The sequence below is a fragment of the Furipterus horrens genome, unplaced genomic scaffold (genome assembly GCF_987537825.1).
Source record: "Furipterus horrens unplaced genomic scaffold, mFurHor1.1.pri manual_scaffold_3, whole genome shotgun sequence".
Lineage (NCBI taxonomy): Eukaryota > Metazoa > Chordata > Mammalia > Chiroptera > Furipteridae > Furipterus > Furipterus horrens.
In genome coordinates, this window is record NW_028327173.1 from 281,224 (window position 1) to 296,537 (window position 15,314).

The 15,314-nt window shown below is 62.8% G+C and overlaps 1 long non-coding RNA gene across 1 annotated transcript; it reads left to right on the plus strand.

Annotated features, from left to right (window-relative positions):
• Window positions 1-1,532: 1,532 nt before the first annotated feature.
• LOC150014025 (uncharacterized) lies at window positions 1,533-13,789 on the plus strand. Its single transcript, XR_016509611.1, has 3 exons — window positions 1,533-1,885; window positions 13,334-13,537; window positions 13,738-13,789. It is a non-coding gene; the product is annotated as an uncharacterized LOC150014025 (long non-coding RNA).
• The last annotated feature ends 1,525 nt before the right edge of the window (window positions 13,790-15,314 follow it).

A 15,314-nucleotide genomic window follows, 5' to 3' on the forward strand; every position in this document is an offset into this window, starting at 1 on the left:
CGGCTCTCAACCCTGTCCACTCCGCCCACTCTTTCCCAGGCTGTCCCCTTGCTGAGGACACTTCCCCAAGAACCCACCCCACCTTTTCCTTGTCCACAAGTTGCCCCCAGACTAAAGCCACCTCATCTCACGAGCCCTGGTCGGTGCCCTTTGCTGCCTCGGTGCCTGGTAACACCCTCCCCTGGTTGGAGCTCACGGACACCATCCCGGGGCGGCGGGGGTCTCTCTGCTCCTCTGCCCCCGGTTTTGTTCCCTGAGGCAGCGGCGATAGCACCCCCGAAAAGGCTGCTGGTCTGTGACGGCAGGAAGCGTGTGCCCCAGGGCGCGCCAGTTCAGTCTGTGCTTCTTGCCTCTTTCTAACAGGGAGGCTGGCACCCAGGGCCGTGCAACCATCAGAATAAACTTGACCTCACGCTGCTTTGGTTTGTGTGTCTGTGACTCTGCGTGTCTGACGCTTTCCCGAATGCAGCCTCCCAGGGGCATCCCCATGAAGAGAGGCGCCCACAAGAGCGTGGGAAGTCGATTGGGCACAGTCAGCTTCTTTCCTGCCACGTGTTCCCCGCTCCCCGCAGGTGCTGGCGGTTTTCTGAAACGCTACCCGTTCCCTTCGCCCGGACCCTCGTTCCTGAGGACGGCGTTGAAATGCTGCTGGAGCTGACCTCTTACACACCGACACACCTGCAGTCACTGCAAGGACGCCACCGACAGTCCCTCATGTTCCCAGGCGGCCTCGTGATGCCCTGGCACGGGGAACACAGGCAGGGGCCGGGGAGGCTGTCCGGTCTGGTTGGAAGCCTGCTGTCCAGCACGTGACGCCCACCTGCCGCAGACGAGGACGTGAGCAACGGCTACAAGTGAGAATGTCCTGGAAGAAGAGAACCTGAGCCTCGTGGGGATGCAGCCCAGCCCACTCACTGTCACGGGAGTGGCCCTTCCACCACCAGAGCGCTCGTGTGCTTAGGCTGAGGGACCCAGTGTGGACGGGCCACGGGGCCGGGGCGCAGGTGCCTGACACCTCAACAGGCCGCGCTGGCCTTGCGGCCTCGCTGGGGTTGGGCCCGTTTCCCTTTTCTCAGTCACCTCTCTGTGACATCTTGAGAGACCCCTGCTCACCCCTGGTGCCAAGCCACGCCCACATGGGGCCGTAGCTGGGCTGACAGCAGCCACGGCCAGCTGCCTGGACCCTGTCCTCTGCGGTGATGACGCCACTCCTGGGGTGACCCAGAGCCCTCCCATGTGGCTCCGTGAGCGGAGGCCACGCCTGACCCAGAGCTCGAGAACCTCAAGGTCTTTTTAAAGGAAAACTGGTTTCGGGCTTTGCCTCACCCAGCACACTGTGGGGCAGTCACTCAGGGCAGGGCTGGCCAGGAGGTCCCCTCCCCAACTGTCAAGGTCACAGGACCCCTGGAGCTCCACGCGGCCTCAGCCTCATCCAGCTTTGGGGTCACGGCTGGAGCCGGGATGAGACAGGACCACCCACGGGTGTGGGGGGCATTGCGCAGGCCTGCGCGGGGGTGGGGGGTGGACGCCCCACCTGAGACCCGCTGGATGCCCTCCAGCAGGGAGGTAAGACCGGCCCAGTCCCTGCGGCCACTTTCTTCGGTTCTTTTCCCTCTTTTTCCTCCAGGACAGCTTTCCTTGCTGTTACTGACGTGTTTGCTTCTACGGAAAGCCCTAGGCATTCCTGTGTAGACAGACGCGATACACAAACCTGGTTTTCTCTCAGAGCAGAAGTTAAAAATTATTCAACACGACATTCCTGGGCTGTGCTGCGGAGGCCGGTTGTACCAGGCAAAGGTTTCCACCGCCTTTCGCAGCTCGCCAGGCCGATAACGCCGCCCGGGGAGCCTCGTGGCCGCAGCCAGCACCGTCCTCCCGGGACCAGGTAGGTCTGGGGCGGACGGGAGCTCAGGAAGCAGTCAGTACGGTGGGGTCTGCGGGCGCCTCCCCACCCCCGCCCCCATCCTGAAGCTTTTCTGCTGAGCTGCGGCGCCTCTGGGTTGTCTGGGTGCTGCTGGTAGCGCTGGGACTTCGGGCTCCCCAGCGGGGAGCACAGGGGCTGGGCCCCAGTCAGCCTCGAGGTCTTCTGGAGGGTCTCACAGAAAGCCGGGTTCTGCTCTTGGTTGGGGGGCAGTGGCAACCGCCTCCTCAGCACACGTTCAGGGGTGTCTGAGGTAGCTGGGAAAGCGGGGCTGGCCCGGGGCCGGCTGCCCGGGGGTCCCAGCCTCCCCAGGGGAAGCTGGGGGTTCGGCCCTCCATGGCGTGTGCGGGTGTTTCCTTTGCTGCTGTTTTTGCTGTGGTTGAACAAGATGGTTTATTGAGTATGTGACATGGCGGCTGGGGTCTTGGAGTCAGACAGCAGCCGGTACTGGTGTTGTTGCGCCTTCTGTAGGGAAGGCAATTGCTAAGGCCCTCAACTGCTCCCGGGACCTAATGATGACCCAGCAGGGTCAGAGGGCACCGCCCGTCCTGGGCCCGGGAAGAAGGGACAGGCCGGGGTGCCTTGGTGGATGTTTCCCGGACACAGCAATGCCAGAAAGCTCTTGCCAGGAAAAGTTTTCCATGAAGCCAGACACATGTGTGCTGTGAACCCCTGTTAGTGTGCACAGAACTCCTCATCAGCTAGAGAGGCACCGGCTTCCAGCCCCAAGGCTGAAATTCAGTCCTTCCCAGACTCAGGAGCCAGGGTGTCACGGGGAAGGCGGGGGCCTAGGGCGTGGACAGCTCCACAGGGAGCCTGGTCTGGAGTGGCCACAGGGCAAAACAGGCATGTCGCCATGGAGACCTGCAGGACCAGGAAGGTGGGCACGGGTGGGGTGGGGCCCCATGGTGGGAAATCCCGGGAAAATGGATGCTGTCACAGCAGGAAAGGGAGGTGGGGACTGGGAGCAGGTCGGGTACTGCAGAGGAGCTGGGAGGTGCACACCGCCGACCCGGGGAACAATGAGAACAGAGATTCATGGCCAGTGCTCGCCGACCTTTGATCCCAGGTCAGGCCAAGATGACTGAGTGACCCCCAGGTCTCAGAGGATGAGGCCGCACAGAGTAGGTTTTAATTTCATGCTTCATCAGTTATACCTGTGTGTAGGGTCAGAGTCAGACAAAGAGCCTCCCCCCATGCCGCCCCCCAGCCCCCCAGTCTGTGCAGACGACTGTGCTGTTTACCCAGTTTATGGGGCAACACCGTCCAAGAGCAGCTTCTGTGTCGGGAGTCACTGATTCCCCCCAAGGAAGCTGCCGGCGTTCGCTTCCTCACATGCACACGTGGGCCCCCTGCATTCCCCCAAAGTTGCATGTTCATTTTCATTGGCTCTGCATGCGTGTTCGCACCCGGCCGGTGGCGGGCCGTGGTCACTGGCCCAGCTGCCCATGTGTGGTTTTGCAGAGTTAATGATCACCTTTCTATTTCCACGCTTGCTGAGCTTTCTCCGAACTCAGGACCGATCCATCCTCAGAATCTAGCCAGAGGCTCGCACTGAAACACAGGGGGCGTCTGTGGGGCCCCAGCGGGAGCCTGAGCCTCCCTGTCCTGGGTGAGCCTCCGGCAGGGGCTGCACAGGGCTGGGCCGCAGACCGTCCTGGCCTTCATCTGGAAGGTTCCCAGGCGGACCTCCCTGGACCCGTCTTCCTATTATTCCTTGGTTTCCTTCTCGTTTGCTGGGAGCACATTCTCCATGACTTCGTGGTGGGCACGTGGCTTTAAAAGATCTTCCCTCTCTCGCCCCGAGGGGCCTGTGTAGGGGTGCAGGCACGGGCCCAGTTGCCTGCCGCCTGCTCCCTTGCATCCTGAACCATCCCCGTGTCCCCCAGCCTCCGGTGCTGTGAGGTCATGCTCACTCCTGCTCTCTGGCATGCTTGCTCTTCTTCCGGAAGTTTCTAGAGCCTTCTTTTTGTCCTGTGTTCTGACCGTTCATGAAAATAACCTTCGTGTGGGTTATTTGCATCCCCTTTGCTAGGTCCCAGTGGACGTTCCTGCCCTTTAGTTCCAGGAAACTTTCTTGATTATTAATTTTTATATCCTCCCTCCTTTCTCTGTTCTGTCTGCAGTAAATATCATCAGAATCTTTGACCTCAGACTGGTCTCTTAACGACTTTTCCTGCTTCCTTTTCCTGGTCTTTCGATTTGCTCTCACGGAGGTGCCTTGACTCTGGTTCCCATGTCTTCCACGGAGCTTTTCACTTCAGCCGCCACGTGGATTTCCAAGTCACCATTGTTCTCCAAACAGTTATATCTACAATATTCGAGTCTTCTTCTGCGGTCACGATGTTTTCTCTTATCTCTTTGAGGATATTAATAATGAGGTTTAAAAAAACTTTTCTCCTTGCACAGACTGTCTGGAAAAGCACAGTAATTTTATATGTGTATATATTTCCGTATTCCCTTATAGTAACATTGACTGTATCAAAGTTAAAACTTCCATAATGAAAAACATTCCATAAGCAAACTCAGCAGAAAAATCATTGATTTGAGAAACGAGTTAAATGCAGGTGACAAGTGGTTAAAGTCAATTTGTGTCAAGAGCTCTTATAGGTCATCGAGAACAGACAGGATCCTCGTGGTGAGGTGGGCGAGGACTGCGAGTGGGTGGAGACACCAGCCCCCAGGGACGGCAGGGACATGGGGACATCCCCATGTGCCAGGTGCACTGAGGTGGGCCTCTCAGGAGACAGCCCAGGCCCTGGGGGTGTAGGGCGGGGCCAGGGGAGCAGGTGGAGCTGCCCTGCCAGTGCTGTCACCACCGAGAGGGCGACCACTCCCCGGGGAGCTGAGGGCCCTGGACAGGGAGCTGTGTGTCTGCCAGGGGCCTGCTGGCACCTGACCTCCCTGGAGGGGAGGTGGCACTCGGGATGCAGCGGAGGCACCGATGTGGCAGGGCCCTCACCTGGGCTGGAATCAGAGGCCTCTGTAAAGCAGACTCCCGGGGTCCCTCATTCCCGTGAGGGCTCATAGGCTGAAGGCCATCCTGGGGAGGGGGCTAGAACGGTGGACATTTATTTCCTCCAGGTCCTGGAAGCTGGAAGCCCGAGAGCCCCGTGCCGGCAGAACGGTCTCTCCCAGGCCCCTCTCCCTGTGGCCTTTCCTCCGCGTGTCTGGTCCTGGCTCTCCTGTCTCTACAAGGACAGAGTCAGACTGGACAATGACCCAACTTATTGGCACTATTTTAACTTAGTCACCTTTTCAAGGCCTTACCTCAAAATACAGTCACATCGGGAGGTACTGGGTCAGGGCTTCACTTATGAGTTCTGGGGACACGGTTTATTCATAACAGGGCAGTAAGCGCAGTGCCCACCCCCCACGGAGGGAAGGGTGCAGGTGATCTGGGGGGACCAGAAGTAGTTGAGAGGTGGAAAGTTCATCTGACATCATTCCTGCAAAGCCATCAGTAAAAATCTGTAGTTACGAAACGAGGTGCCACCGACGCTGGAACACCACGGGCTTGAGCTGTGGGGCCACTTGCACCCGCCGTTTCTCCTGAGAACACGGCCGGCCCTGTGCACCTGTGGGTTTCGCACCCAGGACGCGGCCCGCCGCGCAGCATAGCCGGTTGGGTCTGTGGTTGAGAATCCGGGGCAGGAGTGCGAAAATGCTGCTTCTGATCCTTGGTTGGCTGCGTCGTGGAGGGACACGCAGTGGGGCCCGGGGTCTCGGACGCAGGGACGCTGCCCAAGGAGGGACAGGATGCAGTGTCACTGGGTGGCCACTCTGCCATGTCACTCAGAAGGATCTGGGCGCCCACATGTATATGAAGGAGAAATGAGCAAACATGCCTCTTAGAGAAGAAGCACTTGGAAGATGCACATGGCCCAGCAAGGTGACTGAGGGGGGCCTTGGTCCGGCCCTGCACCCCTGTGGGCGGCCTGGGTCGGGTGTCCTTCCCACGCAGGGTCACTGTGAGGGGGAGGGTGCCCTGTGGACAGTGTCACCTGCCCCCCACAGGGCCTGCGGGTGCAGCCGGGAGCTGGGGCCCGCGGCAGCCTCCCTCCAGGGCCTCAGCAGACCCCTGTGCCAAGCGCCCCAGGGTCGGTCGGAGGTTTGCTCTGCACTCCCTGTGGTTCCCAGGCCTCAGTGGGAGGCAGCCAACGGTCCTGGGTTTAATGTTTCACTCCCTCCCCTTATGATTAACCCTGGACGCCCTTCCCTCTGGCAGAAACCCGCTCCCCGGGCTGCCAGGGATGGAGCTGTCACCTCTTCCCCTCTAGCCTGCTGTGCAGGGTCCGCGCAGGAACTTCGGGGATTTCCATGGTGTCTGTCTCTCCGTGAGACCGTTTGGTTCCGGCCAGATCAGGGTTCCTTCCCAGGTCTGATTGAGAAGTGTAGAGCTTTCTGGGGCTTGATCCAGTGGGTGGGTGATCTGGGGAGGGGAATGTCCTAGAATTGGATCCTGAGCTTCCTTTTCCTGGAGAAGACAAACACACGATTTGACTAATGTGCACCTCTTTGCTGGAGCGTGCGAGAAACGGGCCCAACGTGAACAGCACTGCGGACGTCGCCTCGCTGCGGAGTCCCGGTGCCGGCACACCCTCCCCTTCCAGGGCCCCAGTGCAGCTGCACCCCCAGGGCCCCCAGGCCTTCTGCACCCCCATCTCACAGCAAACTCCAGAACAGATTGGCGCCTCCCTTCCACGGAAGCGTTCCTCACCTCCTGTCACTCCCAGTGCCTCCCAGGATGTCCTGCGTGGGCCGGGTGGGGAGGTGGTCTCCAAGGAAGGAAGGCTTCTCCCAAGCTTGGCGAACACAGTTGTCCCACATGATGGGTCCAGAGCCTTCCATTCCCGCACGAGTCCTGTGTGGCCCATGAACCATCATTGGAAGCAAGTCTGTCTCCCATCAGAGTGTGGGGGCCTTGGGTGTGGGTCCTTGTGGCCCGTGGCCCCAAGGGTGATGGTGGGCACTCAAGCCTGGGGGTGGGGCCTGCCATGCCCACCCCGAGCTCAGGCAGAATTGGGGTAGGAGTCCACACCTGCAGCCCCGCATCTGCACCCGCTGCCCCACGTCCTTGCCACCCTCCCACCCACGGGGGTGCCCCGGGAAGGCTGAGCAGGGATGGAGGCAGCTGGCGAAGGGAAGGCAGAGCTCTGAGGAACATGGGGAGGGCTGGGGCCACAGGAGGGAGGAAGTGGCCCTGGAGGGCTCTGGGCTGAGCAGAGGCCAAACACGAGTATTTGGGGGGCTGAGTGGGGGACTGTGGGGGCCCCTTGTGATGGGGAGGAGGCCCTGGCGTCCTTCCCAGGTGGGTGGGCTGGGCTGGCAGGTGGAGAGCAGCTGTGGCCGCCTGTAGCAGGAAGGCGGGCTGGGAACGGGGCAGCCCGGGCCTGCAGGGCCGGGCTGGCATGGGCAGCAACGTGGGGAGGGCACAGATGGGAGGCCAGGTGCTCCCGGGCAAACACCCTGAAACCTCCCTGCAGGTACAATCCAAATACAAAGCTTGAAGCCTCTCTGCTGTGAGCAGACCCTGCCTTTGCTGCAGGTTTGGGGGGATGTCCCTGATGCTGCAGAGGGAGCGAGCAGACAGGAGGGCCGGTCCTCGGGGTGGGGCTCACCAGCCTCCGTCACTCCCAGGGTTAATCTGAGTGCAGGTGCAGATATGCAAACAAAGGTGGGGCCCCAGCCGCTTAACCCTTTCGCCTGCCCAGGAGCCCCAGGAAGGGGGAGACCAGTGGGGGCAGGAAGCCGGAACCTGGGCCCTGGGCCACAGGGCTCTGTGGGTCTGGCAGGTGAGCTGGGTGGGGTCGGCACTGGGAAGGCACCAGGCAACCCGCTTCTCCCAGCACTCAGCCCTGCCCCGCCCCAGCCAGCGCACCTGTCAGCGACCCCAGCCCTGCCCTTTCCTTGGGGTTCCAGCTAACAAAGCCTGCAGGCAGGGGCTTTGTGGTGGCCTCACTCTGGGTCCCGCCTCACCCGTCAGGGAGGGTGGGGAGGGTGCAGTGGGTGGGGAGCCCAGCTTTGCATAAGGAAACCCGAACCCCTGCCAGGTGCGCAGGAGACAAAGGCACCCTGGAGGGGCGGGGCCTCTCGCGGGTGGGAGGGGGGATGGGCTGGGATAGGAGGGAGAGGGGGCTTCGCGTGCCCACCCACCACCTCGCCCACCCCTTCTCCGCACCTGCTGGCAGAAGAGGCACTGGGGCAGGGCAGGGTCTATCTGGGGACCATCTTTCAGTCCTGGGACCAAATCAGTCTTCAGAAAGGGTCCCCTGAAAAGGGCTGAGGCCTTCAGTGAAAGGGGCTTTGCTGTCCCTGACTTCCCCTTCTCTCCCCCCTCACGGTCCTGGGCTTCCCCGTGTCCAGAGCTGTGGGTCCTTCTGGGGCCCCCGGCCCCCACTGGCCCCCCACCGGCCCCCCTCAGGCTCCTGGCACAGCCTCTGGGCTTGGCTTCAAATTCCCTGACCCTGGAGGAGGGTTCAGGAAGGTCTTGTGCCACACGAGTGGGCGGAACAGGCAGCCAGAACATTATAGAAGGGAGGGGCTGGAGTGGGGGGGGCTCTCCTGAGGCCCCCTACCCTCTCAGGCGCAGCCCATGTGGAGGGGCTCAGGGGACAGGGGCTCCCACACTTCCTGCTCTCTGGGCCCTCGGCCAGCCCCTCCCTCCGCTCCTCATGCTTGGTAGACATACACACACACACATACTCCATCACACGCACACACACACACACACACGCTCTGTCACACACCACGGCCCCGTGCACACAGTCAGGTGTGCCCCTGGAGCTGGGGGCCCAGGACGGCCTGCAGGGCTTGGCCCCATCCCGGTTTCCCAGATGCGGGTACCTCGGCCTTCCTGCTTCCTGCTGTCTGGGCCCTCGGAGGGAAGGCAGGCCTGAGCAAAGGAGCAGGAACACACGACCTGCCTTCTGGGGCCTCACCAGGGCTGAGCTGTCTTGACCTGCCATCAACCCCGGCTCCACCTGGCTGCAAGCCACCAGCTCCCTCCTGCCTTCCGCCTTCTCCAGGAACAGGCGTGGGCTGTGCGTTCCCCACCACAGGCCGACTCCTGCAGGAAGCCCTCGCTGACTGCTTCCCAGAGCTTCCTTCATCCTCTGGATTTGTGGGCAGGGAGAAGTGAGGAGCGGAGGAGGCGGTGGAGGGAAGGGAGAGGGGCTGTGGGCCCCCCAGGTTTGCAGGAGCCCTGCCCAGGTGTGGACAGGGAGAGCCCTCCCTGAGACAGTCCCTCCACCTGTGGGCCCTCCCAGAGCCGCCTGGCCTGTGGAAGGAAGTGAATTTTCCAGAAAGCTGGGTTTGAACTTGTATAATTTACAGAAATCACCCTTAATCCAGGGCTCGCATTCTCCCCGCCGACGGGAGTTGAAACGCTGTTTGCTTTGTAAGTGATGGTGGGGAGAGGGTGACGTTTGTCAGTGCCCTTTTCTGTCCAGGAAACACGTGCCGGTCCCCAAAGTCTGAGACAATGGGGCTATATCTGTGTTTTTGAGGGGACAAGCTGACAGTGGCCAAAATATGGGCTCCTGGGGCTCTGGACACCTGGGGGATCGCAGGGTGGCCCTGCAGGTCTGAAGCCCGCGCGCCAACCCCAGTTTCCCGGGCGTCTCTGGGGAGGTGGCCAGATGCCAGGGCCACTCCTGGAGCTCAGCCGGGCACCTGGGCAGTGGCCGCCGGCATGCGGTCACGGCGGCTGGGGGTGGGGGGGGCAGGCCTCGTGCCAGCGGGGTCTAAGCAGGAACCGCGTTAGATCCAAGGAGCTTCGTGCTCACAGAGGCGGGCCGTGCGTCGGGTGAAGCAGAAGCAGCATAGCTGCAGCTCAGCCGTCTCTCTCACTGCCCCGGCTGCCTGCTACCTTGTTATAGGAAAGAGCTGGGGAGGAGCGGGGGAGGGGCTGGTGCATGTGGGGAAACTGAGGCTCAGCCTGGAGGGCCGGGCCGGAGGCAGGACTGGTGTCCTCGGCCTCCGTACCTGGGCCCTGTGTGTGAACTGCGGCACCCTCTGCCCTCCTGTGTCCTGGGAGTCTGCAGGGTGAAATCCACGTCCTGCCTCTGGGACAGGCCTGCAGGTCTGCCTGGGCGGGGATCCCACTTAATAAGACAGGTGTGTTGTCCCCAGTATCCCCATCCAGGGGCACCCCCCGCCCCAGAGTGGTCTGCGCCCCACTGAGGAGCAGGGGCCGGCGTCTGGGGGCTCCCAGGGAGGGGAACCAGGAGTGTGTGCGGATGTTGCGGTGAAAATGGGGAGGGGTCCCGTGTGTCAGGCCCAGGACCACCCTTGCGGGGCGGGTCTGCTTCTCGGCCTCAGTGGCTCAGGCAGGGGCAGCAAAGGCAGCCGGGCAGGGCACAGGGGCGCCGGCCGCCTCCCGTCCCCACCTCTCATGTGCGGCTCAGCATTCAGACCAGCGGGCAGTTCAGTGCCTGGCCCCCACCCCCAGCACCTCCTGCTCCCGCCCAGGCCCCAGGCGACTGGGCCTGGCCACCATGGACGCCTTGCCTCCTCTGGTGGCTGCAGCCGGGACCGGGTGTGAAAAAGTGGAAGCCACACCCAGAAGCTGGACCTTTCCCAGCTCGCGACGTGGAAGGGTTCCCTCTGGACGCTGGCACTCCTGTTGGCCGCACGGTCACAGGCTCCGCACCGCCGCTCTGCCGTGGCGGCATGCCGGCGTGTCCGGATACCGTGTTTGGTGTTTTCACGTCTCATCGCATCTGCAAAACCCCGGCCTGTGTCCCCTGCGTCCGGTGCGGAGAGGGAGGCAATGACATGCTATGGGACCCCAGCTCCTGCCCAGCCGTGAGCTCCCGGGAGCGCTCTGAGCGCGTGTAGGGAGGCCGGGCTCCGCGGGGCCGTTCGCGGGGCAGGTGTATCACGTGCACTTTCCATTCAAGGTGTTTCTGACTCTGGAGGGTTTATGGGAACATAAGTCGAGGCTGGTCCGTGAGAGACCTCCCATGGATGTCATGCTGCCCAGCCAGCGGCAGGCGTTAGGACCCTGGTAGCTTCTGTCCCTCCGCCTTGCGTTATCGTTTAATTTTTGAGGTATTTATCGCCCTCACAGTACAACTGCCTTTGACCGCAGCCCCTCCCTCCTGACCACTGAGAGCTGTTCCTGAGTGACACTGCCCTGTGGGGGCAGCTTCGGGACTGCCACCCCGGCTCAACCTTCAGGGCAGCTCTGCGCTTTGCTCGGACGGTTCCGGAAGCTGGCACGGCCATCCTCCGCCAGCTCAGGCCCCACTTGCTTTGTCCCTACAGCTGTGGCCCCTGATGACTGTCTGTCTAGCACCCAGCCCAGGCCCCACCCAGCGGGAGCCGAGGCCCAGATCCAGGGGCCCCCAGTGGCAGGGTGGCTGCCGATGATGTCAGCACAGGAGTGAATGGGTGGGAGGGGTTGCAGAGGCTCCCACGTCCCTGGGACCCCGGCCCGGCGCCCACCCAACTCCGGGGGCACTATGGGTGCTGGCAGGAATGAGGTGGGGCTGTGGATGACACAAGGAGCCTCTAGTTTGGGGTGTGAAGGCTCCTGCACCCCAATGGGTCACATTCCAAGCTCTAGTCAGACCAGACACCCACCTCTAGGGGGAGAGGCAGCCCCGCCCTGCACTGGTGAGGGCGCCAGACGGCCCTCTGCTGTTCTCAGACTTGGGGGACCACCAGCCCCCCTACCTGCTCCACCTGGCTGGACAGGACACCCACCCAGACCGTCATCAAAGCAGCCCTGGGATTCCCCCTCTGACTGTCCCCACTCCCTTCCTTGAAGGCCTCAGGGGTTCGGGACTCCAGGTCCAGGGCTGAGCACTGATCCCCTCAAGGGACCTGCCCCGTCCCAGGGCCCATGGACTTCCCTTCCTCCGAACCCATCCTACCTCATATGACCCCCATCCTCAAAATCCTGTTTCCCAAACAGCTCCCCCAGCCCGCTGCCCTGGCCAAGGGTCCCCCCTCATCTCACCGGGTCTCCCCGGCCTCTCTCACCCTCACCGCACCCACAGGGGCCTCCCCGTGGGTCCCCAGCCCCTCTGAACAGCCTGGCCTCCTGGGCTGCAGCCGGTGATCCCCAGGGTCAGTCTCTGCAGGCCCCTGGCTGCACCTTGGGTGGGACCCAGGGAGACGCTCCTTGTTGGGTGGACCCCTTCCTCCATGTCAGGGTTTCCCTGGTCCCCAGGGGGCCCTCTCTGCTCCGCGTTCCCAGGCCCCACCTGCCACTGCAGGGGCTGCCCGGCCCCAGCCTCCTCTCAAACCGTGGTCAGGCCAGAGCCACCCCGGGACAGGGGGTGCCATGCTCTGGCTGAGGGGAGCCCCCTGGGGCCCTCAGTCCCCTGCGCTGGCCCACAGCACCAAGGTGCGGCCCCACCTCTGAACAAAACCCTGCTGGACCCGGGGACCCTCCAGCCGCTGCCCTTCGCTGCCTCCCAGTCAGCAAAGCTGCTCGCTGCCTCCCGCCTCCCTCTGGAGCCCGCGGCGTGGCTCCTCCCTCCTGCTGCTGGCCTGGTCAAGGTCACTGTGACCTCCAGGCTCCCGCCTGGCCTCCTGCTGGCCTGGCTGCTGTGTCACCTCCCCCCTCCTGTCCCCACCCCCATCCACTGAGCCGTCTCTGACTCCCAGGAATATGGCCCCTCCCCATGGCTCTCCCTTCCACAACTACTGCCCACCCAGCCCACCCAGTGACGCTGGACCCTGGGAGGGAGCTCCCACAGGCCCGGAGCAGGCAGGTGGCTGGTCAGCACATGTCCAGACCTGCCTGGTCACAAGCGTGTGACAGCACAGGCCCCTGTGCCCCCAGGCCCTGGCTCCCTCGTCCCCAACCCCCAACCTCCCCTAACCCCCGACCCCAGTTTTAAGCCAAGTCTCATCCGCCAGGGACGGAGGGTCAGCAGAGCCTTGACCTTCCCATCAGACCTCTCGGCCTCTTTTTAAAAATACCAGCTGACTGATGGTTTCTGTCGGATGACCCTATGTTTTGGGGACCTAGCTCTGGTGCCCCTCACACAGGCCCAGCACGGGGCTCAGGTGCTCATCCATCCGCTCTGAAACCGGTGACTCTCATGGGTGCTGGCCTCCGGTGGTGGCTGACACTCGTGGGGTCGGGCTGGGTGGCCTTGCAGATCCTCTGGCCCCCGCACTGGAGGGTCCTGCTTCCACCCCACGGATGTCTGACCAGAGGATCACAGATTTCTGCCCAAAGCTTCACCCTCAGTTTTTCCTTCCAGCCCCACCCGCCTCCGTGTTCCCCACACCAACCCAGCGCCCCGCCCCCGCCCCACTGACCCGCAGTGTCATCCCCCCTTGGGTGCCCCAGCCCCAATGCATCCACGGTGGGGGGAGGGGCTGCAAAGCCCTTGCTCTCAGGGAGCCCTGCAGTCCTTGACCTCTGCCCCATCCTCTTGTACCCTGTAGCCACTGACCTTGGCCCTGGTTGGCCTCTGGTCCCCTTCTCCTCATGGGCCCCTCTGCTGCCTTCTGCGGGGGTCCGGGCCTGGACAGTGAGCCTGGATGGTGTATGTCCTCTGACCCACAGGGAGGGCCTGGCAGGGCTCCTGATGGTGGCCTGCAGCTTGGGGGAGTGCAGGTCTGGGGACAGGACGTGCCGTGGAGACAGAGGCGGGTGGTGTTTTCCGGGTGGGGGCAGGGGGCCTGGTGGGTGTTCCCTGGGGGTGGGACAGGAGACGGGATCTGGAACCAGACACAGCGAAGCACCAAGTGCCCTGAATTGTTCCCTTTAAAACAGTTACCTGTGTGTTATGTAAATTTCACCTCAATTTTTAAAAAAATCCTTGCAAAATAGGCTTCTCCCAATCCAGGCTGACCGAGATCCAGGTGCGGCGGGCCTCTGGGCCCTTCTGAGGTCCCCCCCGCTGCTCCCTCCCCAGTGCGCCCTCGGGTGTGGCTGGAAAACAAGCGCTCTGGGCCGGGGGGGCGGGGGGGGACGGCCCCACTGCACAGTTACGCTCCCACAGGTGGAAAAAGTAAGTGGTGATTTTCTGGAGCCCCGCCTGGGGGGTGGAGGGCAGGCATCTTGGTGACTCTTTCCTGCCTTCAGAGACCAATTACCCGGGGGTGGGGACAAGCAGGACCCAGCAGCCTCATTAACTCGCTGCCTCAGGGGGCGGAGGCTCCGGGAGGGCGGTTGGGCCGGGGCCAGCAGCTCAGCCACCCCACCCGAGGGCCTGCAGGTGCAGAAGGAGCCCCGCTGGCCCCGGCCCCAGGTGGGCGCAGGGCTGCAGGCCCAGCTGATGCTCACGGCGCTGACAACCAGGTTGCATCAGACTCGCAGCCTCCAGGGGTGCCTACAGCACCTGCGGCCCCGTGTGACCCTCCCCATGGGGCTCCCAGCACAGGCCAGAGCTGCCTCCCTCAGCCTCCCCCCAGTGGCCCCTCCCCGCTGCATGATAAGTGTGGGTTTCTGGAAGTTCCTGCCTCCGTCCTCTGTCAGACCACTCAGACTGGGCGGGAGAGGAGGCCAGACCGGAGGCTGGTTCTAGAACAACTTCCCACAAGGCCCACTGACCCCTAGAGGCCTCTGAGTTCCTCTGGCAGGAGCTGGGCTCCATGACCCTTCCTTGCCCACCCTCCACGGAAGCCAGGAGCCAGAGCCTCTGCCCCCCACGCCCCTCCCCCAGAGCTGGCTCTGCCCAAGGCCCTGAGGAGCTGCCTCTCTGTCCCCATCACGGCAGGAAATTCAAGGGCACGATGTTTGCTTCCTCAGCACAGACAGCCACTGGCTGCTCCAGGACCCTGCCCCAGCTCACAGCAACTGCTCCCCAAAGGGCACCCAGAAAGTCAGGAAGACCCCGCCCCATGCACCCCTAAGCTCTCCCTCCTCCCTGAGGTCACCCCCACCCTGACCCTGAATCCATTCTAGACTCGCCCTGGACCAAGCCCCTCTCCAGGCCCTGTCCGTCCAGTTTCTCCCCAGCTGGACTCTTGAGAAGAGTCTACAGAGGGCAGGTCCCTGTAGGGACCAGCCAGGACCAGAGGGGTGTCCCCAGGTGGGACCCCAGGGGAGGGATGGAGCAGGGGCCACACAACCCAGAGTGACCTCCCCGATGACCCCACCTGACCTCACTGACCTCACTGACCCCATGTCACCTTGCTGACCTCACTTGACCTTGTTGACCTCACCTGACCTCCTCACTCTCCTCCTTCTGCCAGCATTGGAGACACTGGGGGACTCCTGGGCCTGTAGCCTTATGGGGTGGGGGCACCAGGAGGTCAGGGGTTAACCAACAGGAAACCTTCTGGAAAGGCAGCAGTGCATCCACCTGCTGGGGAAGCCCCAGGTGTGGCTGGTGCAGGGTCAAGGCCAGGGGTGAGGGTCAGGTAGAGCCAGACTGAGCGGTCAGGGGGCCCCATGGCCCCTGAGGCTTTGCCTTCTCCC